At 36.6% G+C, this 25,444-nt stretch overlaps 1 protein-coding gene across 1 annotated transcript in view; it reads right to left on the bottom strand.

Annotated features, from left to right (window-relative positions):
* LOC116730759 (zinc fingers and homeoboxes protein 2-like) overlaps window positions 1-9,349 on the bottom strand; it is a 148,754-nt gene extending 139,405 nt beyond the window's left edge. Inside the window, exon 1 of the mRNA XM_032580226.1 lies at window positions 9,207-9,349. The gene's annotated coding sequence lies outside the window, so the exon portion shown is untranslated. The remainder of the gene's footprint in view (window positions 1-9,206) is intronic.
* Between the last annotated feature and the right edge of the window lie 16,095 nt (window positions 9,350-25,444).

Genomic DNA, 25,444 nt, shown 5'->3' with positions numbered 1-25,444 from the left:
TTCGCTCTAAAAATTGGGATGGGGGGGTGAGAAGTGACACCTCCTTTCACTGGATGATTGATGGCATTAAACAAACAAATTTGGCAACTTTTTATCAGCATAGGGAGAAATTTCTGTCAAAATGACACCTTAATAGTGCAGTCTGCATATACTTAATATAATTTCCACCTTGTAAAAGCAGGCCTGTTTATATTGGAATAAAGATCTGTTCATTTGTATTTAATATTTTTTTGGACACAGGTATCATTGTTTTTTCAAGTCATAGTTTCAAGCCACTACATTTTAAAGTATATTTAATGACTGACCAGGTATGTTTTTTTTTTCCACAGCATGGAACATAAAGAAATACAGTGCTGCCCCTCCCCACACATTGCTGCACTCCATCAGTCAGTGGGCTTACAGAACCTTTCCCTGCTCAAGAAAGGCATATTCAACTCGAACAAAGACATTATTAAAATTGCTGTATAATTGCTCTATAAAATTAGAGATTAAGCCATACTACTAAGTTTATCTGATGTTTGTTTTATTAAAACCTAGATTTTAATAAAACAAACATCAGGTAAACTTTAATTCTTTAAATTAAGAATTTAATTGTTAATTGTAATAATTAATTTAATTAATTAATTAATTAATTAATTAACTAGGAATGTCTGCATTCTCTATTCCCAAGAGAATGCAGACATTTGCTAAAACATCACAATTGAATGTATTCAAACCAACTATTTAAATGACTAAGTAGCACTCTTTAGCTTTCAGTAAAGTTTCTGGTCGACTGGTCAATGATAAATGCTAGTTACAAAAAAAAGAAAAAGAAGCGGATTACGATCAGAAACCGATTTCTCATTGCTTCTCTAATCAATATCAAACGATAAATGTTATATTGTTGCAATTCATATATTTCTTTGTAAATTTGTGTCAATACCACAGCTTGAAACTATTCTTATAAACAGCCTTTTAGAACACCAATCTTTTTTTCGTTTTACAAGGGATCAATTATTAATAAAAGACACACTTCAAACTCAATTTTCAATCCCCACAAACTTGTTTAGGTTCTCTTTGAAGACAAAGGAAATCAACAGGAATCCTCCAACTCATTCCTACAAAAGCACCCCTCAAAAACCGGCCATGTGTCCAATCATTTTCTGACATTTCTTTTTTTTTATTTTATTTTATATCCGGCTCTCAAACATCATGTGACCTCCCTCCGAGCTGTTTCAGATGCGGCTGATGAAGCAGTGGGCGGCACTGAGCTACAGATCGATGTTAAACTGATTGGCCCAGAGGGGACACACTGCAGCAACAGCTCAAAAACAAGGCGACACATTTGTCAGTGATTGGCCCGGACGGACAATTCATCATGCGGAGGACGGCGGGTTTACTGCCGGTTTGTTTCCCAGTCAAACAACTCCCTGCAGGGCTGGACGAGGACCAGCTTTCTATACCGCTCGTCCTGCAGGCGAATGCGAGAAAAAGGACGCCTGTTTCATTTTCATGTTGCATTAATATTAATCACTTTTCAAAGCTCACAGCTGACAAGCACACACCCACAACTGAGTTTGTCTTATCTCGGCTGGTAAATAACTTATTTGCATTTCTCTTCTTGCCATAGAATTGAAGTTTGCTTTTATCTTTGCATATTTATGGCAAACATGATGTTTGGATGTAAAGTAAGCTTGACACATTCTATTCTTTGCTTTCTGTTTTAACGCATGTTGAGTTTCAGATTGTGACATTTTTGGACTGAATCTCCTTTTCTTGTGTCACAATGTAAAACTCCCAAAATCTGACCTTCTCCTTGCCAGCCTTTTTTTTTTTTAACAATTCCAAGTATTCAGCGTTCCCTGTTGATGTCTGTGGCAGCCTGTAAAAGCCTTTGAAGCAGAATGCAGATGACAAGATACTCAGACATTGTAATGAATAAACATTACTGTCCCTATAGCTATTATTCAGCTCTAATAGGTCAATACTGCATAACGCGAGAACCCAGAGCAATAAAGTGGAAACACAACGAGCATCAGATCAGATGTGGACAATTCTGAGTTATCTATTATTCTTAAAATCAATATTATGGCACAGTAGTTGTTTGTATTTACATCAAGCATGGTGTAAAGTGAACCCCAAAGAAACAAGTTATTAATGTCCTGTATGTAGGGGTCTGAAATATTTCATTTCAGCCCTGAAGCCATTCCAAACAAAGCACCTTTGAGATGCTCAGGCAGCCTGTTAAACTAAAATGTGCGCTTCAAAGCTGTCTTGTAAATGAAAATGGGCTTTCAGAGGATTATTAAAGATGCATATCAACCTCTTGAGTAGAGCCTGGCAATAAATCAATAATAAAACCGTCTGTGAGCCAAGTCATTCAGGATAACCCGGCATTCAGCGTTCTGAATCACTGGCCACAACTGTCTGGTACCGAGGTGCTCAAAGATGTAGATCTGTCACAAGATGTCATCTACCTCAGTATTTTTTATTAGTGAACACAAAAGGCAGAAAGAAATGTGCACTTGCATTCCTTTTGGGCAACTTATGAAGCAAAGCATGCGGTTGCTGCATAGATGTCAACCACTGTGAAAACGTACACATCCTCAAAACATCTGAATACTTCCAGTCATTTCCAAGCCAAAAAGATTATTTGTTCTACAGCTAAATACACACGGGTGTAAAAAAAAATAAGAGCACAGTTTGATTTGTGACAAAGATGCTGCTCAATGAAGCAGAAAAATGAAAATCTGTTTCATTAAATATATTCAGTTATGGAATCACAAACAAAACAAAAAGGAATAGAAAGAAAGTAACACACTGAAAGACTCAGCATCAAGGCAGGAGCATTTCACTGAACACACACAATCTGATTGTGTGATTGTGCTGGAAAAAGAAAATCTGATGAACTTTATGTTCACATTCATATAAAAGTCTCATGTTTACAGTTCTCTAAAAGCACCAGAGCAGTCATGATTGACCATGACATTGTGTCAAGGGAATGCAACAGAAACTAGCTTTGTCCTATGTCTTTTTACTAAAACTTTATTAACAGATGGTGTTATTGTCTGCAGTCGAACTGTATAATCTAAGCCCAAAAGGTTGAATTCCATAATCCCCATACTCCACACTGGCATAATATTGAATAAAAGCAGCTTCAAATCAAAGAAATTAAGCATCTACAAGCAGAAGAACTAAAAAAAATGTAAAGTGCTCAATCAGTTATTTAATGAGTCTTTCAACACGATCTGGCCAAATAAATAAACAATTGGTTTACCTCTGTGGAGAAGATATGAGAAATGGTCAGAAATCCATCTCTCACCTTGATAAATAGGAGAATAAACAGTGGTCCATTAGCAAAAGGGTGTTGGGATGAGGTATCAACAGCAGTTAAGAAGCCTGCATGTGGAGTTCACACATGATTTTATGAAAAATCAAAAACATATATATTTAGACTTTTCCCGACTGAATAAAAGTACTCGAATTATGGATTTTTCTAAACTTTCCAGCTTGTGATTATGCTTCTCCGATGAGAAAAAAGTAAATTCTTGTTTGTTTCTTTTAACATCTTAACCAGAGGTGCCAGAAATAACTAAATTGGTGGGGCCAAATATTCAAATTATGGCTGTAAAATTTAAAGACACATCTTCTAAATTACTTGATGCATGCATATTCAGGAGTTTTTATTTAGTAGGGAAAAACTTTCTCAAGATTACTTTTTTTTTTTTTTAAATAAACAACCATGAAAGCAGAGGAAGATATTAATGTCTTACGGAAGCATGTCCAAGGTGGAAAATCACTGAATCCTGCCAGAAAGCATTTTTCCAGCCGCAATAAATAGTGATGCAAGAAAAAAAAAAAATCTTTTTAAAGAATTTGATTTCATGGTGTGCAACGAAAGAGTCCACACAACGCTCCGGTCTTTACAGGGCAAAAGAAAAACTCATGAAAACAAAATGTGAGGCTTGTTAAATTTTGTGAGCAGAAAAAAAAACATGATTAACCAATAAAAATCCTTGAAAGAGATTTCCAATTTAGCTTCAAGGAAGCACCGATAATGATTACTTTATTCTTTATTCTCACTCCACAAAGAACAGATAATTTTTCGTATGGTAGAAAATCATGTGGAATTAGTTCCCTGTTGTCACTCAGCTCCCCTGAAACTCTCCCAGCAGACGTGGAAAGGCGGGCTCAGTTCAAAAAACAGCAACGTGTATCCGATAGGGCTGGCGCATGTGTCGAGTTTCCCCCAGCGGAGAGGTAGGGTGGACACTGACACACACACACATGTTGATTTCTGGCTAACCCATGTTCTTCAGTGACTCACTACACACACACACACACACACCCAATCACCACCACTACATTCACACACAACCTGGCAGCGCTCATACTCTCATTCCCAAACACACCCCCACACACGTAGCCTCTCAGTATTTCATAAAGCACCTGATAGCACTGGAAATACTTGTATGTTTGAGAGTAAGGGTGAAAGAAGGACAGAAAGGGCTGGGCATGTGTGTGCATCATGCAGTTGACATGCATGCTTTTGTTGTGTGCGTGTGCGAGTGCGCGTGCGTGCGTGGGTGTGTGTGAGAGAGCAAGAGAGAGAAATAAATAGCAATTTACCAGCGCAACAAAGAGTGCATGTGATATTAGCTGTCGGATAGTGTATGTGTGACTGTGTGCAAGGCTCTTATGGCTGTCATGAGCCCTCATGACTGAATGCCACCGAGGGCAACACAAACCTTGAATGGGGTCTCCCCCCCACCCCCCCTCTATTGCCACAAATTATAATAATAAAAAATGTGATTTGAGCAGCAATTTTCTGCGTTAAAGAAACCAATGATGTGAACAGACTAAATGGTGAAATAAAAGCACAGACAATAAAAGAGAGAAGGAGTTTGTGTGTATGTTCCTATGCGTAGGGGTTTGCACATTTAGTGTGGCAGGTCAGGTGGCAGCAGCAAATCACAGCTGCACTTCCTAAGAATTGGCAAAATGCACGTGTCAAAGGGAACGGCAGCATGTCAGAGCAGGAAAAAAGAGAGTGTGTGATGTGTGAATGGTAGTGAGGAAAGGAAAGGGCATGGGGCGCTTGCATGGTGCAAGTGTGTAGGGGTGTGCGTGTGTGTGTCTTGGCGTTTGTGACAAATAAATAGCAGCCAAAGAGCAAGTGAGCGCGCTCTGATTCTGAGACTGGCAGCATGACCGACTGATCCCTGCATCCATATCATAGGATTAAAAAGCCTGACACGGCACAGATACAATGGCAGTGAAATATGAGACAAAAAAGTCGGTCAATGGAAGAGGAAATGTGATTATGAACCAGAACCGGCGAGAAGAAGATAATATTAAAAAGAAGGGGGTAAAAAAAAAATCTGACACACTTTGAACACGAGCCATACAGCGGAGGTGAATGGTAACGCTGTCACCGGGCAGTATAGAGAGAAGAGAGAGAGGGGAGGAGAGAAGAGGAAGAGGAGGAGCTGCTGCCAAATATGAGCCTCTCCAATGATTTCCAAGAGCCAAGACACACTTCAGTCACACTGTCAGGAATGTTGTGGAGGGTAAAACCTGCCCAAATTCAGTTTGCACACCTGTTCGTCTGAGCCTGACAGAAATCCTCCGCCTGCACGTCCTTCAAACGACAATCAAACTGCAGCAGGTCAAAGGCTCAGCTGAAATACAGCTCAGAAACTCCACTGATATCATTTATAAGGCAAAAAGAGAAAAACAATGATGGGTCACAGCTGCATTTCCATTTGCAACTAAGTCACTGCATATGGCCTGAACCCGCATGCGAGCAAGCTGCATGCTAATTATTCATGATTTTATGTAACAAGATTTTGGGAAGGAAATTAGGTCAGAGAACATACTGTGCACAGAGGGGGTGAACGTGGAAAAAGGGAAAAGTTTGACTATAGGCGGATTCATTAGAATAGAGGAGTCTTACATCATACTGGCTTCTATGCAGTTTTTAGGTCAACTACCCAGCTGAAAGCAAAGTTATGAGGAATTTAGTTCTTCTATATGGCACACTGCACTATAAAAAGGAATTACAGAGATTAGTAAGTTTGAGTAACAAAACTTTGTTCAATTTTAAAATATCAGATCAGTTTTTAAACTTAATGTACATTAATAATTAAGATCTAAACATTATCTATTTTATTTTGAAAGCAAACACAACCTAAAACTTTGGATTAAAAATTGACTAAGGTTTTGTCTCCTGCTCTTTTACTATGCCGTGTCCTGCAGAGAATAGAGATGTGTTCATAAGGGTTGTATTATGATTTGTAAATCTGCATAATGCAAGTTAGGAACGCCAGGACTTGTGGTTAAGCAAGTTTCTGTATGGGAGAAAGATGTTTGTGTCAAGCTTTAACAAGTTTAGCAACAACGCTAACCTCACAACTTTCTAATAAGTTTTAGTGCTTAACCCCAAGGAAAATGGACATCATATCTTCTTATTGGAGGTTGTGACATCTGACTATTTGTTTTGCCAAAGTATTGTTATTGTCTTGTTTCATTTTTGAGCATTATGACCTGGATGATTTATTACACCTCTACTTAGTCAAAAACCAGGTAGGTTTTATTTTTTGTTTGTTGCTTTTTAATGAGTGGGAGTAAGCACGATATGCAAAAATTATCTTAATATTTAGCATGACTTTAAAAAGGAAATATTTGAAAAATATGGTTTAAATTTAACAACTTCAAGTGTCTTTAGCTGCTACTCAATTTCTACTCAGAAAATTGACTAAAAGCCACAAAAACCAACTTTATTGATTACATTTCTATCCATTTTACCAGCATACACCAAGAAGATCAATGCAAGAATCAGTGGCACCACTCCATTTCTCCACATCTACACAGTTTTCAGAAATTAAATGTCACTTTCAAATATTTATCTTCTAAGTTTAGTTCAGATTTGTCACACCAATATCAATAGTTATGTTGCCAGCGACCACATGTGCTCCAATCACTTGATTGATTATTACAAAACTGCCTTTATTGTTCTCTCAAAAATAAATAAAAATTATCTGCTTTTGCAAGTAGCAGTTTGAATAACTTTCTTTAATAGCCTAAAGATACACAGAATATTATTGCTGTATCATTATTGCAATCATGATAACATCAAAAGAAATGTTTTAAATTAGTCAAATAGTGTTAATTTTTTCAAGTACCTATATATCAAAAATCAACTGATCTGATGAGAAAACATTTGCTTAATCAGCCTGAACAAGGTTCAGATTTCAAGCCAATTTTATTTTATTTATTTATTTTATTTTTTAACTTCATTTCAGGATGTATAAAGAGTGTGCCATTTGATAAAGAATTCCAGCTGAATATATTTTTTGTTTCAGGACAGAATGTTCTCTGCCTGGAACAATATGGTATGTTAATGGTGAAAATATCATATTCCATATGTGACCTTTGGGATGAATCAAAAAGCTATTACGAGTCAATTTACTGGCATTTATTCTGACCACAAAAAGGCAGAAGATTCATTATCAACTGTTGAATAATTAAGAGCAATATCTATTTAAAAGGAAACTTTGAAGTTACTTTTTTATTTATTTTGGAGTACAATCTTTTGTAGTTTTCAATATAAATTAAAGAGACACAAATTTGAAATTCATATTTTAAAGCAGCACATATATTAAACCTATATACATTATATTATCACCACCTAAATGTAATTACAGTGGTCTTAGATAAAATCGTTTGTTATGACGCATTACTGTATTTTTTTTTTTTTAATACATCATATTATTAGTGTCCCCCATCTGGCCACCAATTCAAAAACTTTCTAAAACGCCCCTGATAAAAATACAAAATCTCCATTAAAACTCCCTTTAACACTGTTTCTATTTCTAAAACATACTTTCTTGCACGGAGCAACTAAAATACTCACTGCTGCATTCAGCCTGCTTCAATGTAAACCAGAGGAAAACCAGTCTGTCATTCCCTGGCACGAAGTCAGCGTCTGCTCACCAGCCTTCCGAGCCAAATCAACGAGCGATTATATGTTTAACACTAAAGCGATTAAAAAGCATTACTCAACAAACTTTATCGACTTAATTGTGTCCACACAGTCCTCATGTCTGCCGTGAGCATTTGATTTAAGCGTAAAGCTGTATCGTATCAAACTAATCGGCACTGCGTTGCAATCTGCGCCCTATAACAGTTTTAAATACAGTACGCTTATGTTTACACAAAATCTCACTAGCGACTGAGAAAGTTGGTTTAAATTCAAGTCGAAAGTAAAGTGTATTAAGTGTTTGTTTTGGGGGGTTTTAAAAGTGTAAAAAGCAGCCAACCATGCGCAGCGTTTATGTTTCTATACAGTCCGCTGACTGCTGCTTCACCTCAGATGACCCAACCAGCTAGACTGGGTGTCTGCTAGCTACCCCCGTTTGAACCTACGTAGAGCGGCAACAACAACACTTGAACTACCGCAGCCCAAACTGCCACTCGCTTCCACTGTTATAGTGTGTCATCGTTTTTTGTTTGTTTTTTTTTTTTCTTATAAAAAAAAAAAAAGAAAAGAAAAAGCTGGATTTTTTTTTCTTGTTTCTACTTCACTTGGCTGACTAACGCTGACTCGGAGTGGAAGAAGCGAAGAGGAAAAGAACCAAAACAAATACATTTCCCGACATGAAAGGATAACATCCAGAAACGGGCAAGCCACGTTTTGTGCCGCTTGTGTGCGGGGAGAGGCTAAAGCTAAAGCCCTTTAGCTTCACCGGGTTGCCCGTCATTAGCGGGGGGCTAACTGGCTAGCGGTTAGCTCCCCTGGCTAATAAATTTATTATGGGCACTTTCACCGGTGCTTGGAAGGGGGACGGCAGAAGTTATCTACCCACGAAAAAACAACGCGAAACGGACGGCATTCACTTCTCTGACAACTGCTTTGAAATATAACCGAGGATAAATGCTCCCACATAACAAACTAAAGTTACCTGACAGCCAAGAGTCAAACTGTTTTATTTATACTTTGGCTGCCGTGGAGCTTCGATTGGTGATAGCAAGGTGATTCCCACTCTGAGAGGCTGTGATGGAGGGGACGGGTCGCTAGCAGCGGCATCAGCCAGGGCAGAGAGAGGGAGCCAGTCAGTCAGGCAGGCTGCAAAACAACCCGCCTCTAATAACTTCACTTTTGCGGTCACTTTGGTCAAAATTTCCCAAAAGCTGTTAAAAAATAAGAAGTTTTTCTTGCGTCCTACCTGTGAGCGGTGTGTAGTTGCGGGGTGCGACAGGCTGGAAGTTGATTATTCCCAGATATCCAGAGTGGTGCGGTGCGGAGCGCATATAGCTAGCGCTGGGTACAGTAAAGATTGTAGCATAGCTAACCTAAAGACAACAGTAGAGAGGAGAAAAAAAAAGCCTCCTCGTTGCTCATAGGGGGGATCGACGACAAAAACCACATGATCTTTTACGTCAGCATATATTTGCATAGGATGCCAAATTTATGTTTGGCGTCCAGGTGACGTGGAAATGTACAGAAAAGTTTGATTGTGGAGCTGTAACCCGCGGACCGAGGCAAAGGCTGGTCGGTTGCGGCAGAGACACGCAGGCATGTGGGAGCCATGCACCTCTGTCCCCCGCTCCAGCAGACCTGCTCTGCTCCACTCTGCTGTTTCATGACTTACAGCATGGATGCCAGTGATTAATTGCCCCTGGAACCTTCCTATGCATTTACTTTTCCTGCTGCAATCAGATTTTATACTGAATTTATTCACAAAAATGTCGCTTTATAAGCAAATGTATCAGTTTGTGTTTTTGTTTTGTTTGTGTTTTTTTTGTTTTACCTCTTTGACATTTAGATTTGGGTGAGTTTTCACATGATGTATATAGCGCAGACTTGTTTGTTGTTGTTTTAAAAAACAATAACAACTTTAATCTCTTAAAGTCTGTCACAATCAACAGAAAATATTTGCGAAATGTATTTTATTCTAGAAACATAAACAAAACATAATGGCTACAGATGAACAGAAAAAAAAATGATGCCAGCGCTTATATTTTTTAAAACACCTGTTTGATCCTGTGGCTGACCTCGCTATGAACAGCCTGCATGGTGCAGCAGCAGTACCAAGAGCCTGTTAAAACAGCTCTTGCCAAATCCCCCTCTAAAGATGCCAAAGACTAGTTTTCATCGGGAAGCGATATGGGAGTGGAACTGAAGTTTCCCTGTTCATCAGACGGCTGTTTGCATTTCATTCGCCTCATGCATTTTTGATAAATGGGCTTGTTGTTGCGGATCAGATGCAATAAATGTGAGACCTTCCTCTCGCACGCCTCTCTGAAAACATGACATAGGGCGACACCAATAGGCCTACTAGAGAACTGCAGTCTTGTTATAGGAAAGCTTTATTATTCTCATGTTATAGTTTTATGGTACAAGGAGTGGTCTTTGTTGTGATTTAATGACCTTTTACTGAAAAGATAACGAGTTAAAGCTCACAACCAGAAGGAAATAGCCTTTTGATCAAAAGCTGGAACAGTACCAGCTTTTGATAGTTTTGCTTGTGTTGTTTTCCACCACCTCCAAGATGTGTTTTTTTAAAACAGAGATTTATAGACCTTTGTTTTAAAAAAAGAAGATGCATTAGCCTATGCGCGATGTGAATAAAAGCTGAGAAGAACGTGACTCCTTGCCAATTGTTACATAAGCAATGTAACACAAAAGCTGCTTAGTTGTGGTTTTGATTTAGCTGTTTTCAAACAATTGTATAATTGTATTGTTTTTTTTTTTAAAGTTTAATATAAATCTTTAGTATCGGAAAATAAGATTGACATATCCATTTTTCCAAGATGGCTTTCACATTTTATGTTTTATTGTAATTCCTTAAGCATTATTCTGAGCAGATTTTATAACCTGATAAACTATGAACTTTTTAATATATATATATAAAAAATCATGTGAATAGGAATTCAAAGAGTAATTACCTATTTCATGGCCAAGTGTTTCAAGCCCTCAAAGACTGTGCCATCTTCTGATTTGGATGGATTTAGAGACAAGTCTGAGTAAATAATAAGGGCCTTCAGAACAGAATCGATGCCACAGTCTGAGCCATTTTGGCAGAATAGGTTTTTTTCTGCAACTGGAGGCTCTTGCCAGTGTCTCCAGAATACACAATCAGGTAATGTTGCCAGGCAAAAAGTGCCGGCTCTTAACCAATAAGCAGAGTTTTGGCAACATTGCTTAGCAACAAAAGTTCAAAACTGAACCACTCAAGGCTTAAAATAGTCTAAAATAGTAATCAAGAACCATTGGTGTCACAAAATTTTGGCAGATGAAAAGCTTTGGAGGAAAGAGGTTCCCTGCTGGAATACCAAAGTATGAAAAAAGGGTTGTGTCCTTCACTGATGAAAAGAATTCTTGCAATACAAATTTGTACATGGCAACTAATTACCTGTTGTTCAGCTCTAATTAGGGTGCAGTCTGTAGATGTTTCAAATATGTGAAAACATAAGAAAACGACTTTTTTGAATTCATGATGCCTTTCTTTCTATACTTTTTTGTCTTTGCTAAATTGACTTAAACAAATATTAATATTAATCCTCAGAACCAAAGCTTTGGCTTCTTGACCTTCTGAACTCATGGGTCAGCACCCTGCTGGTTAAGTAATCCTTGCATGTCTAAAACATATTTAAAACCGAGAAATCTCACACAGAGAACCGAGAGCAGTTGACTTTGCTGACCTCAAATTTCCAAAAGAAGAACCTCTGCTGAATGAAACACCCCGAGTCACCATATTATTGTTTCAGTTCACATTTGGTTACATCTGGATGATCACATTAATTTTTCAGGTCATGTTTAAATTATAAGAAAATGTACAGCAAAGAGCGTTTCCACATTATTAAAAGACATATTTGAGACAAAACTTTAAGTATCTAAGAGAACCAAAGGTCATTTAGCAAACTTTGCCCTAACAGCTTTCAAATTATTCACAACAGGGCTTTAATTTTGCTGACATAAAGTTTCTTTTCCTCTCATGAAATATTAATGACTATATATAATCTCTGACAGATTATCCAAACAGATGTCCACATTATTTTCTAATCTAAAATTAAGACCAGCCATTTTTGAAGCCCCGCCTCCTGCATGAGGCTATCTATTATTTTAACACAGAAAAGTCAAAATAAATATCACCAAAAATTATCATAATACATATGACAAATATTCATAAATTTTCTAGCTCCCCTTCATGGCCACAAGGGTATAAAATCACGTACCAAGCTTTATTGACTGCTTCCACAAACATTTGGAAAAGACTGAGTCGCTGACAGGAGCTCAGTGAAATTTCTTTGCAATTAAATACTCTATTGTCAAATGTGAGTGGTATTATAACAAACTCGAAGCCATTTTGAAAAACAAACTCAGCCATGAATTGGTATGCTACAAAAAATCACAAAGCAGGTTTAATGGATGCTTAGGTGTGAAGTGTGCTTTCTGCAGAGACGAAACCTCAAGACCTCCAAACTTTATCGGGCCTTCAATTAAGCTCATCATGGATGCATAGTGAGCTTCACGATATCCTCTGGTTTAATGCATATCGTCAGATGTAGTGATGTAAGACATTCTATCACTGGTCTCTCGAGCAGCGGAGACATGTTGTCTGGAGCAAGGAATCCTGTCTGGAAATCCAAATGGATAAGCCTGAGTTTGGCAGTTGCCAGGAGACCGGGACACATCAGACTGCATTGTGTTGTGGGTAAAGTTTGGTGCAGGTGGATGATAAAGGTTGAACTGTTTTTCAGGATTTGGCCTTTGACCCTTAGTTACAGCGGTGCTGAGGCACTGTTAATGCTTCAGCATTCTAAAACATTTTAGACACTTTCTTGTTTTTAACTTTGTGTGAACAAAAGTTGGAACAGTTTCCAAGCTGATTGATGAGCGAGTTTGGAGGGGCAAGAACTTAACTGGTCGGCAAGTAGCCCTGACTTTGAACTGATAGAATATCTTTGGGATAAACTAGAGGGAATACTGTGAGCCAGAACTTTAACAACATGTGGTTCTTAAAGAGTGGTCATAAACGTCCATAAACACACCGCTAAACCTTGTACAAGCTTTTCTGGAGAGGAGCTGCTAAGCTTTAAAAGTTGGTCCAACATCATATTAAACACATTCGCACTTGTTTTCTATGTTATATTACAAGAAAGGTGAGGTTTAGTGTGCAAGTATATTGAATGAATTACATATAATGCACAATGTCTTTTTGACATTGTTTGTCAAAAAGAAAATAAAAGAGTAATCTCTATTTAAGAGATGTTGTCTTTGAGACCTGAAAAAATGATTAAAACTTTCGCTTTTTGTTGTCCCTAAATGTTTTTTTGTGGACTAAACCACACCAAGCAGAATAAATAAGCAAATAATATGAGAACTAACAACGAAAGTTGTCAAACACCAGACAGCATCTGCCTACTCTTGTCCACTTTACATTCTCCACCTCCAAATCCAGACTTTTTAATGCATTTTGCTAAGCCATCTCTGCGAGCAACTTGGTGTGTCATCTAAAAGAGTCACAGGCAATTCTGTTGTAAGGGTATGATGATCTGCTGGATATCACTTTCGGTGTACATTTTCTCTGATATTTGTGGAGATTAGGCTATTGAAACTACTGTTTTTGAGCACATTGAATACATCAACCCAAGCGGAAAATATTTATGTGTAATTGTGTGGTTTTGACTTGATAGTTTCCATTCTACTGCTGCTGCTGCATCCTGTGCTTACACATACAGAGCTAAACATGAAGGTTATGAGCTCTGACTCTGAGTGGGAGGGGCTGCACTGCTAACTTATGACACTGACTTGGCAGACTTTGTGTCTCAGGCAAAAAAGTCAAAACCCTTTTGAAGAGATAAGAGGTAGGAGAGCGAGAATCTTCTTTGTTTCAAATACAGTAAACATGTAGTTTCCAAACAAACGCCTTTAGAATAACTTTCTTTCTAAAAAGATATAACTGGTACGATTTTTATCTTTCATGTGCTTGACACAATTGTTTTCTGGCAACAATTATAGAAATCGATTTTAAGTCTGTTAGTTAATCACATTTCACTGGTGTGCATACTGCCATAGCTTTAATCAAGAGATCACTTAAATATACCTTTTTTGATAAGACAGACTTAATCATGTTTTCATTACTATCTGAGTTGAAATGATAACTGCAACATGTTTATTACTACAAACTTCAATGTTGTTTATTAGTATTTCATGTGACAGTTGAGCATAAAATAGCACATATAATGTGGTGGAAAGAAGATGTAAGGTTTCTATGTTTCTGAATGAAAATCAGAAAGTGTATCATGCCTTTGCATTCAGACGCCCTCAGTCAATACTTTACAGAAGCACCTTTCCCTGCTGTTACAGCTGCAAGTCTTTTCAATTATATCTGTACCATTTTTGGACATCTCTCTTTGATATTGTTTTCCATATCTTTCCTGTACATATTTACTGTTTCTTGTTTGTTCACTAATTTTATGAAACAAAACTAGAAAGTTGTCACTCAACAGTTACGTTTATAGAGATAGAATTACTCACAGATGGCCTGTATTTACTAAGTATAGCTTCTGAAGGTAATTAGCTGAACTGATTTCTTTAATGATGTTAGAAATCAAGGGGTTGAATACAAATCCATGCCACACTTCTAAGAATGTTTTTTTTCTTAGAAGTGTTTACAACTAAGCATTACTTTTTTTCTATTTAAGCTTTTCAATTTTGAACTACTTTGTTTTGGTCCATCTATAACATACAATCCCCACAGATACATTGAAGTTTGTGACTGTAACATGACAAAATGTGAAAAAAGTTTAAAGTTTAATGTACTGCAATGATCTGCACATCACGTATCCATGGTTCTCTCAAGTTGTTCTCTTAATAACTAATCAGAACAGAAGTGTTTAGGTTGTGAACATGTGCAAAAATGAAGAAATATATTTGCTAAGCTGAAAATGAATATTAGATTTGCATAAAACATATGCAGTAGCTTTTTGGATGAAATCAAGTTATGCTTCTATTTTCATGACAGAACATTTATTCCATAAAGCTTTTATTTTCTTTTGTCATACTGATTTACCAGCTCTTTTAATAACCATTTTATATGAAGAGGCACTGTCCTAATGAGTCAGTCAGACAAAGCTGCACAATCAGAGAAAGCTCATACAGCTGATTGAATCAGGCATGAAATGGTAAATGGGACCCAGCTATAGAACATCCACCTTGTCCTTTTTAACCATTCAAAGCACTTCAAACTACAAGCGATATTCACCCATTTACAAACAGCTTTTTGTTCCACAGATGGAGCAGATTTACTCATTTATACTCAGACACATGTCATCTGATGTGGAGTTCTGCTGCACAAGGACACTTTTAATTAATATTGCTACTTTCACTCAGTCTGATAAGTACACTATGTTATTGTACCTGGAATTAAAGCAGCTCATTATGATATATAATATAATATAATATCATATAATATCATATAATATAATAGTGGATTTAAGGTGAAGTGAAATCATTTAAAGACTTGTTTTCAGTTTTTTTTTCATCCCGTTTCTGAAATACACAACCACTTGCAAAGTAACACTCCCTCACCATGACACAACCCCTACCATGCTTGACAGTTGCCACAATGTTCTTAGTTTTGAGCATTTTATATTTGACAGGAAAAATTCCAAGGGCCCAGGTGGTTTGAATACAGTGAACTAACAAAATTACTATCAATTAATATACTAATTTATAGTGTATTATATGTTTTATCATGTATATTATATTTTATAAATCCAAAAATAAAAAAGACAGAAAAAAACAGTAATATATTAATATGCAAATTATATACAAATTATATAAAATATATATATATTTAAATATATACATACAATATGCAGGTTATATTTATTTTGTTTTGTGTGTTTCAACTAAAATAGAAAAATACATTCTAATGACATTCACCTTTGGGAATGATACAAACAAGCATCTCGCAAACATCAAGCATTTATGACCCACTTCACCTCCCTGTTCACAGCAGCAGCTGTGTGCCATGGGTGTCAGAGAATGTTTGACACCACAGTTGAGTGTTGCTCTTAATTAATTGGAGCAGAGCAAGCTGTGAAAATAGCATGTTCATGAAAAGAAATTAGAGAATAAATTGGAGGAATGCAGTTACATTTACTTGTGACTTAAAGATTATACTTTTTTTATTCCTGGTGCAACAATTTGTGAAAAGTGAAAATGAGCAAAAATCACAAAAAAATAGCAAGAATGTGCCCCAATATCTAACCTTAGGTCAGCAAAGGTCAGTGTCACAGTGAAAACAGTTATTAAAGCTTTAGTACTCTTTAAATCACAGAATACTGCCTGAAAGCATGCCACATATCCATAGCAGCATGTTGCAGTGACAACAGGTTGTCGCCCTTCCCTCGGCTGGAGGACGCAGCTCCTCTCCCTGTCCTCCTGCAGGTCATTCCGAGTCGCTGGCTTGGCTCCTTCTCTCTGTTGATGCTCATTAGTAAGTCACCTGCCTCACTCTGCTGCTCTGGATCCCTCCTTGATGCTTTATTCATCACAGGAGGAAAAAAGCAGAGTGCTGTCTGGACACATTTACATACAAATGAAGAGAGGATTCATTATTAATGCACAGACACACACACATACACACACATACGATCGTCCTCTGCTGCAGAGAGCGTCGATAACCACAAACGTCAGGGCCATGGCCCTGAGTTGCTGTTAATTCAGAGTGTGCGTGACGTGGAATGAGCTGGAGTTTATCACATTTTGCATGGATGATCATCCCCACTGGCTTTACACGCAACACGTCTTGTGAGCTCAGAGCAGGCAGGAGTTTTTCTGCTCAGCTGCCTTTTGTTTGTTCCTTTGTTTATGTATTTACTCCAAGTCGAAAGAGGTGAGGAGCTGCATCACCTGTTTCGCATAACAACTCTTGAGTAAAACATTTGGACTTAATTCCTAAATGAGTGTTTTTCAGAACCAACATGTTAGTGATGGCTGGTGAAGCTGGCATGTACAATACATTTGTCCACTTACTGCAGGAGGATTTGCTGTGTGTATGGAACCTTAAACTTCCCATCTATATTTTAAAGGACATCCTGCATCTTCATCTGCAGTCAGATGTAATTTTACTCCCATAGCCTATAATGTTTTACAAAATTGTTCCTAACTTTGAAAAGAAGTCTCAGGTAATCAACAGATTGTTGTCATGTTCAAGTCAGTTGTTAATAAAAAATTTGTTCTCAAGCAACTTATCTGGTTAAATAAAGGGTAAAATAAATCTTACTGAAAGGTTTTAGGGCAACACTTTCTTTCTTCACAATATAGTAAACATTTTTGAAACTAATTAACTAAAAAATCTTTCAACTCCATTTCTGAAAATTTAGCACAATTTCTTAGGAATAATTAGGTGGCTATGTAAGAGTTGAATGTTGTTCAACACTGTTACATGCCAGTTTGTGTGGTTTATGTATAAAACCTGTGGTTTCTTTGACAGAACAAATTAGCAAGTTAGAGAAACATGTTTTCTAAAAACATATTCTGCCTGGCAACCAACTTAAGAAACTCATTGTCAGCTCATTTATTAATACGAAAATACAAAATGTGCAGACAATCAAGCAACAGATTTTGGGAGCTGGGCAGTGGGTTAAACAGAAAGTGGGCCTTTTGGGTAAATTCTACCCAGGCCCTTGTTAAAGTTTAGGTCAATCCTGGTCACAAAACTCCCTTCTTTCATCTGCAACAACTTTTTTTCCAACAAAATAATTAGGATTTTTGTTGGAGTTATTTGACCGCCATCAAATAATTTCTCTATAGAGCTTTCTTTAGGGAGATGCATTCAAAGTAGCCCATCTAAACTGCAGAAAAAAGGAGCGTAATTCTATAAACTTAGTTCACAACTAACCTGCATATATATATATATATATATATACATATATATATATATATATATATAGTACAGACCAAAAGTTTGGACACACTTTCTCATTGAATTCAATGAGAAGGTGTGTCCAAACTTTTGGACACACATATATATATATATATATGTAATAAGCAAAAATGAAAGCAAATATATATAAGCAAAAATGAAAGCACAAAAATGCCCACACAAGCTGGCAACGTACAAAGTTACTCAACATTTGACATTTCCGTCAGTTAATTCATGACCAAATACAGACATTAAGCTGTCATGTAGAAACACAGACATCTTTGTACTCTTTCAATACTGTGATTCTTCCACATCACATGACAGATATTTCACCCAAAGTTCGGGTTTCTATAACAGGAGCTTCAATCACATGTATTTTATTACTGTGATTCCACTTAAATCTGATTTAATGTAATTTGTTGCAGTAGATTTTGACTGAAATGTGAACCACATGTGTTGGATAAAGGAATATTTTATTGCTGTTAAAAATATCACAGAAGGCATTTGATTCAGGAGTCACAGTCATTATGTTAGTTAATTTGACCTATTTATTTGTAAATTAAACAAGATGAGTCCTGAATTTCTAATCACACCAAAAAACTTTTTGGGGAGTAGAGATTTCTTTTTTCTTCAATTCATATTCAAAAAGTTCATGTAGATCTGTTATGACATGAGCAAAAATGACTGATTCAGTCAAATCACAATATATGAAAGTGACACTTTAGCCATCTCCTTAGTAATAAATATGTCATGCAGTCAAAAGTTTTTGAGAAAACATAAAATTGCTGAGAAAAATGCATTTTCTCCTAAATGAGAATAAGTTTGTTGCCAACAAAATGTTAATGTAAAATTTATTTTAATGGGTTATTCATTTTAGGCTTTTAAGATTGCATTTGAACAATTGTTTTTTTTCAGTATATATTATGCACATAACTTTAATGGATACTGGACCACTGTTCTTGGATGAATTGGAAGAGTTCACTAAGACTAAGTTGGTGTTGTATGGACCCTGTCTTCACATTTTCAACACAGTTGAGTTTATAGAAGTGTTATGTGTGACACCTCTATAAACTCAACTCTCAACAAATCCAATGTTGTTGAGAGTTTTAGATAATTCTACCATTGAAACATCCAATTTTCAACTAATAATTAGTCATTTAAATTAATTTTATACACTGGTAGATAAAGAGACCCTCAGCATGATGCTGCTCCCACCATGCTTGACAGCTGGTACCATAGTCTTAGGTTAGAACGCCTCTACTTGACTCATCCTAACATTCTTCTTGTCATTGTGGCTAAACAACTTGAACATTATGTACAATATGTACATACATTATCTCATTTCTCCAGAAAGCATTTGAAAAGTGAGTCTGAGTTGCTGCTAACTTTCTCCATCAGTACCCTGTCAGTGCACTTTGATGTTAAGCTGGCCTTCATGCTGGATAGACCCTCTGGTGTTCTACCACCTTTCAGGTTTTGATAGGCTTGAGAGTTGTTGGTCCCTACACTGCTGCATAATCAATCAATCCATCGTCTGTACATGCTTGTCCATGGGGACTTACCCATTTCCATCTCCAAAAAGAAGGGATTGTAATGTGGGCGTTAGCTTTGTTATTCTTTGCAAAGGAAGATTTGGGTTTCAATCTCAGTCAGGGCTTTTTTGCGTGGGAGTTATATGATTTTCCTGTAGATATGTAGCATTTTCCTTCAGTCGAGTCCAAAAACATGCATTTTAGAAGAATTGGACAATTTAATTTGCCTTCAGGTGAGAGTGTGTGCCCTTTCTGTCTTTCCATGACCCTGTGATGAGAGTATTGACCTGTCCAGGGTGAACTTTGCCTCTTGCCAATTGACCACTGAAAACAGGCAGCAGCCTCTCTGTGACTCTACAAGAATCAAATGGGCATGGAAAACAGATGGATGTGAAAGAAAATACACAGCCAAGGAAAACTATCACGAGATTTTAAAACTTATGACTCTTCACAGGATGCTCTTTACACTAACACAACAGACTCAAAAGAGGGGAAACGGAGTGGATGCAAATTACATACTATATTAACATTTTATGGGTTTCTCATGGAAATCTAAGTGGAAGAAAAAAAAAGTGGTCGAAAAGCAACAGGAATCCTTCCGAAACAAATCTCATTCAAAGGTTTTGGGAAGATTTACAAGTCATCAACTGCAGCTTCAAGATCCACCACATACAACAATAACACATGGACTATCCCCACACACACACACATCACGGACTGTTTTCTTCACACACACATACAACCTGTAAATTTTATCTGCCATTATTTATCTATAATCCATTCCCTAACATTCTTGTATATTCTGTATAATCTGTGCATATAGCTCCCATATTTATACTTATACACAATATCTATATCTCTTGCTATAACCCCTTATAGTCCATAAGTCTTGTACATCTGTAAATAAATATTTATATCTCGTAGAGCACTTCTGGATAGATGCAAACTACATCTCGTTGCTTGTACTTGTGACAGTGCAATGACAATAAAGTTGAATTCTATTCTATTCTATTTTCTTCTATATGAATGTGTTCACGAAACTACAGCTGTTGTGTTGAACCACCAGAAACCATGTCAGAAGGTTTTTGCTTTTCCTAAGGAGAAATAGGAACAGTGTTTTTTCAATGACATCGTTCCCCAATAAAATGAAAGTAAATGTCATAATTCATTTGACAATGACCCTGACCCTGGAGGAAGAGAAGAGATGGAGAATTGAAGTTACTTGAGGTCAAATGTGAAGTTTCCACAGTTAGGGATAATTTGTGGATCATGCCATCTACTGCTGTCATGATTCAGTTTTATCAAATCTAGGGTCAGAGGAGTTGTCTAATGAGACATATTTAAGCAATTTATGCTTGAATTAAGGGAGTAAATGAAATTTTCATTGGTATTTATGAAGACACACATTATAATACACCACTAGAGGGCAGTAAATATAAGTCAGCTCATGCTCAAATTTACTTCTTATGACTGAGAAAAACTAGAAGCTTTCAGGTATTTTTTAAATAACCTTATTGCTACTCAATGGTGCAAAGAAACATCATGTATCTTTTCAAGTTAAAAGAGTACAGCTTAAACCGGGGAAAACTGAATTTAATAAAAATTTTTGAAAGCACATGTGAATATCTGGTTTGTGACAGTAACATCTTAATCACGTTAAAATCATCAACCTCAAACATTTTGCATCATTTTAAACTGTGAATCTAAGGTAAAGCACAGACATGGAAATGAAAAAAATGTGAACAGTTGTTTGCAAATTATAGATTATGTTGTAATAATAATAACTCCACAACAAATGAAACTCCTGTAATGTTTCGTGATAGCTTTTCCAGTAGGCAGACAGGATTACCCACAAAGTGCACAGGAGGCAGCTGTCCAGGAGCTTCAAACGCTCTGGGTTTACTCTGTAATATCAACGCTAAGTATCACAATGAGAGGTCCTCTGACCTCCGTCTAGCAGACCCATCTGGCACTCTGTCAAAACCTCATTTTTAGGCCAAAACGCCTGTCTGAGTTTAGAGCCGTCTGCTTTCTGGGAGGTTAATCCGGCATTCCCTTTAAAAAAAAACAAACTCTGAGACATGGAGAAAATAGGTTAAAATACTTTTTATAAAAAATCCCACAGCAACTACCAATACAATCGCTTAATATCTAAAGACAAGACTTGATGACAAATGTGAAAAATCTAGAGGTCAAGAAATGTAATCATGATGGATTTTCCAAAGTATGCATCATAATAATATCTTATTTACTTTCTTAAAGTTTTTGTGGCACTAATTCAACTGCAAAAAGAAGGAAGAGCAAGAAGTAGTGCAGTCAATGATCAAGGGCCAGAAATGGAACTGAGCCTCTTTGCTGAAGGAATAAAACTGAAGTCTGTATATTTTGTACCTGTTTTACCACCGAACCTCATTTCCTTTATTTAATTTTTTAATAAGAAAGCAAATGAACATAAATAAATCATTACAGCCATGCACCTAAGCCTCTGCCCCCAGTCTCTAAAAGTGTATTGTTAGACGAGAACATAACCACTCGATGGCAGCATTTCATCATTTTAAGAACGCCATATTTATATTGAGTTATTTGATTATTTAAAATGCCTGCCAAAGATTTAATATAAAAATATAATTTCATCCTTTTAGTCTCCTGTAACTATTATTTATGAATACTTTTTGATTATTTTTCCCTCTGATTATACTGCTATAAGTTTATTGAGTTATATATTTTTATTTATTATTTGCTGTTTGATGTGTATTTTGTACACTGTTCCTTGTACTACATTTTATGTTGTCTCTCTCACCCTCTTTGCAAATGAAGTTCAATAAATATATGCTTGAAAAAAATATAATTCAAAATGAGAATGTAGTAGATTTTAATCCTTTATAATTCAGTTTAATTAATTTTTCACATAGCACTAATTCACAACCAATGTTGTCTCGAGGCACAAACCAAAAAACATTTCAATTCAATCACACATACATAAATACATAAAATATTGTGTGTCAAAATGAGAAAAAAATAGTAAAAGTGCTCTGATTCCTTTAAAACTGCAAAAAAAGAGAAAAGACAACAACCATCTTTCTCGCCAAGCTGCATGAAGAGTCCTGCTTTAACAGTTGAGATAATTATAATCAAGCAAATCACAACTAAAGTGGTTCTAATTATTGTATTTAAGCACTCTTGGTTATTAGGAGGATGACGTGCAATCACAAATGTCTGTCCTTCAACTTGAAAATATTCAGCAGCTGGACAAAGAAATGTATAACTGGTGATTTTGTTTTACCCGTTTTCTTTACTTGTGTTTACAAACTAGGAGGTTGCTCTTAGTGGTTTTACAGATTTCTTCTGGGTGCCGTTTCCTGCTTAGATTTCAAGGGGTGCATAAAAATAAAATGCGCTGAAAAAAAAGTGTGAGTTACCTGCAGCAATTTAAAGATGGAGGTGTTTGTGAACATTGTTGTGCCACAATGTGGTTTCTTCATCCGCAGAAGATTAACCAACTTGCACACCTGGTGTAAACAGTCTTAAAATAACTGAATCTTTTATTGTCTCAGTCTAAGACACTTAATCTGACTGCATTTATTCATTGTGGAGAGAAAAACACATTACTATAGTTGTTTGATAACATCACTTTGTGGGACCCAGAAAATTTACTAAAAATAAATGTAACCGAATCTTTAATGCTTTGCTTTTTGTAGTCGACTGGAATTTCTAGAAATTTTTGATGATTGAATGGAAGCTTGTGCTTTGGTTAGATGAGGATAAGATTAAAGACTCTTGCTGGGTTTGGAGTGAATAATAGCACATATGTCTAGAAAAGCACCTGATGTTTGTTTTTTGCTATGGTGAGAGAATTGTGATGATGTTCGACTGTTTCTTTTTCTAAGGCTCTGGGAATATTAAAGTGCACAACAATGTGATATCTGAAACACCCAGAGATTCTGAATAAAAATTGGATGGGTTGATGCTGGATCTTTCAGCAGAAAAAAGCTCCAGTTAAAGATTTATTCTCCAAGGACATCTTGGTGTCTAGACCCACTATAAATCCTACAGAAAATTTATGAGAGTGGAGAAGAGGGAACTGGGGTTTCTACAAAGTATAAACAGCAGGAGATACTGTCAAATGAATCAAGGCATGGAATTATTCAAATTTGTCAGTGTGAGTTTATGTTTTTTTTATAGACATATTTATCAGGGATGTATATAAATGTGGATGTTGCTGTGGTTTGTGCATGTAGACCAAATTTGAGTGTCAATCTCCTTTTAAAATCAGAAGCTGCAGACATGTAGATCCAAAAACATAAAGACAGGACCTGACAAACACTGAAAATCCTTAACTTACTTTCCATATTTGTTGCCTTTTCACTGGAACAGTCACATAATTCACACCTATGATTTCAAACATGAATCTATCTTTTAAATCTGTTGCTTTTGCCATTTAAACAGAGTCACAGGTACTGACACTTAGGCCACTGTTAATGAAGCTTTTCAAAATTCTGCAAGCAATTAAAAAAGGACAAATGCATAAGACACTTAACTTTGATGAGAAGAAAGAAAAAAATAGGTTGAAGAAAGGATGAATATGGGGGTCAGATCTAAATACCTTCTTTGCAAATAAGCTGTGGAAGAACTTCCTGAAATTCAGATGCATATAAGTGTGATTCATGAAACGCAAAGGAGGAAGTGCTGCAGCCTTTGGTCTCTGTGTGAGGTCTTTCCTCGCTCCCCGTCTTCCTCCCTCAGTGATGTTTGATTTGAGAAACAAAGGCGAGTTTAAACATCAACTGTGTGATTCTACAACATCAAACAGCGTTTATTTTATTTTTTATCACTGGTGTCAGTCGGTGCGGTTTTAAAGCCCTGAACATCACATGTCAAATGAAAAGAAAACACGATGAAGAGGAGCAGAATTCTTGTTTTGCCTGAGGAGAGAATTATCCTAAGAAGGAATCCCCCTTAGAAACTATTAGACTGCTTCTGTGGATGAATCACTTAATGTTTAATTATTGGACTTAAATGGAAATTCATCTAAGCAGATGTAAAGTGGAGGTGCTTCACTGAGCTCTCATCTCCTCCTGCTCGGCCTTTAATTGGATCTTCTTTTTCTCATGTTTGCTTTTAAGCTCTTTTGCTTTAAGCTTCCCTATAATTCCCTTTTAGAAAACCCTGGTTAATGATGCAACTATGCTTCAGTTAAATGGGAAAAAAATCCACAGAATAAAATTTTGCCTTATTTGCTCAGTTAAAACATATCTGCTTTAAAGTACTATGTACAATTAAGTGTATCTTCAAAAGTATTATATTATCATATAACCCACATCTATAATAGAGTAGATCCAAAATTTGGGAGCTGAGAGGAGGGAATGGATGCTATCCAGACATCAACACTACTGAACACGTGGGATTTATTTGAATTTGCTGATTATGTCAAATCGACCAATGCAACCATTCAGCAACAAATGCTGAATCAGATGTAATCCCACAGCTGTGTGTGACCAAGCCGGCAACCTGTACAGCTTCTAGGCGTACCATTTTTTTATTTGTTAAATGGATGCATCTTTAAAGTAAAAATATTGTTTTCTTCAAATCTAAATTTTCCAATCGAAAAGTAAAATGACACCAAACAAAGGTGTTAAGCAGAGTAAGCTGTTTTGCACTGACAGAAAGGATTTGACAGGTTTATGATGGGTGCAGCCACTGTACTCAGCTCTGCTGCTCAATCCACAAATGCATTTCCTCACAAACGTGGCTCCATTTATGGGGCATACTAATGTGAATCTTCATGAGCGGCCACAAAGTCTCTGCATAATGTGCTAAAATAGGAACCTGCATTATTTTGTCACTGCTATAACATTTGAGCGCCATTATGCAGGGAGTTAGGGTTTGTGCGAACAATTACAGAACATGTAGTTCACTATATGCTAATGAGAAACACAAATGGTCAGTTTAAGTAACACAAATAATGTTGGTAGTGAGTCAAACCACTAGCCT

This window comes from Xiphophorus hellerii, chromosome 13 (assembly GCF_003331165.1).
Source record: "Xiphophorus hellerii strain 12219 chromosome 13, Xiphophorus_hellerii-4.1, whole genome shotgun sequence".
Lineage (NCBI taxonomy): Eukaryota > Metazoa > Chordata > Actinopteri > Cyprinodontiformes > Poeciliidae > Xiphophorus > Xiphophorus hellerii.
This window is presented reverse-complemented; position numbering and strand designations above follow the sequence as displayed.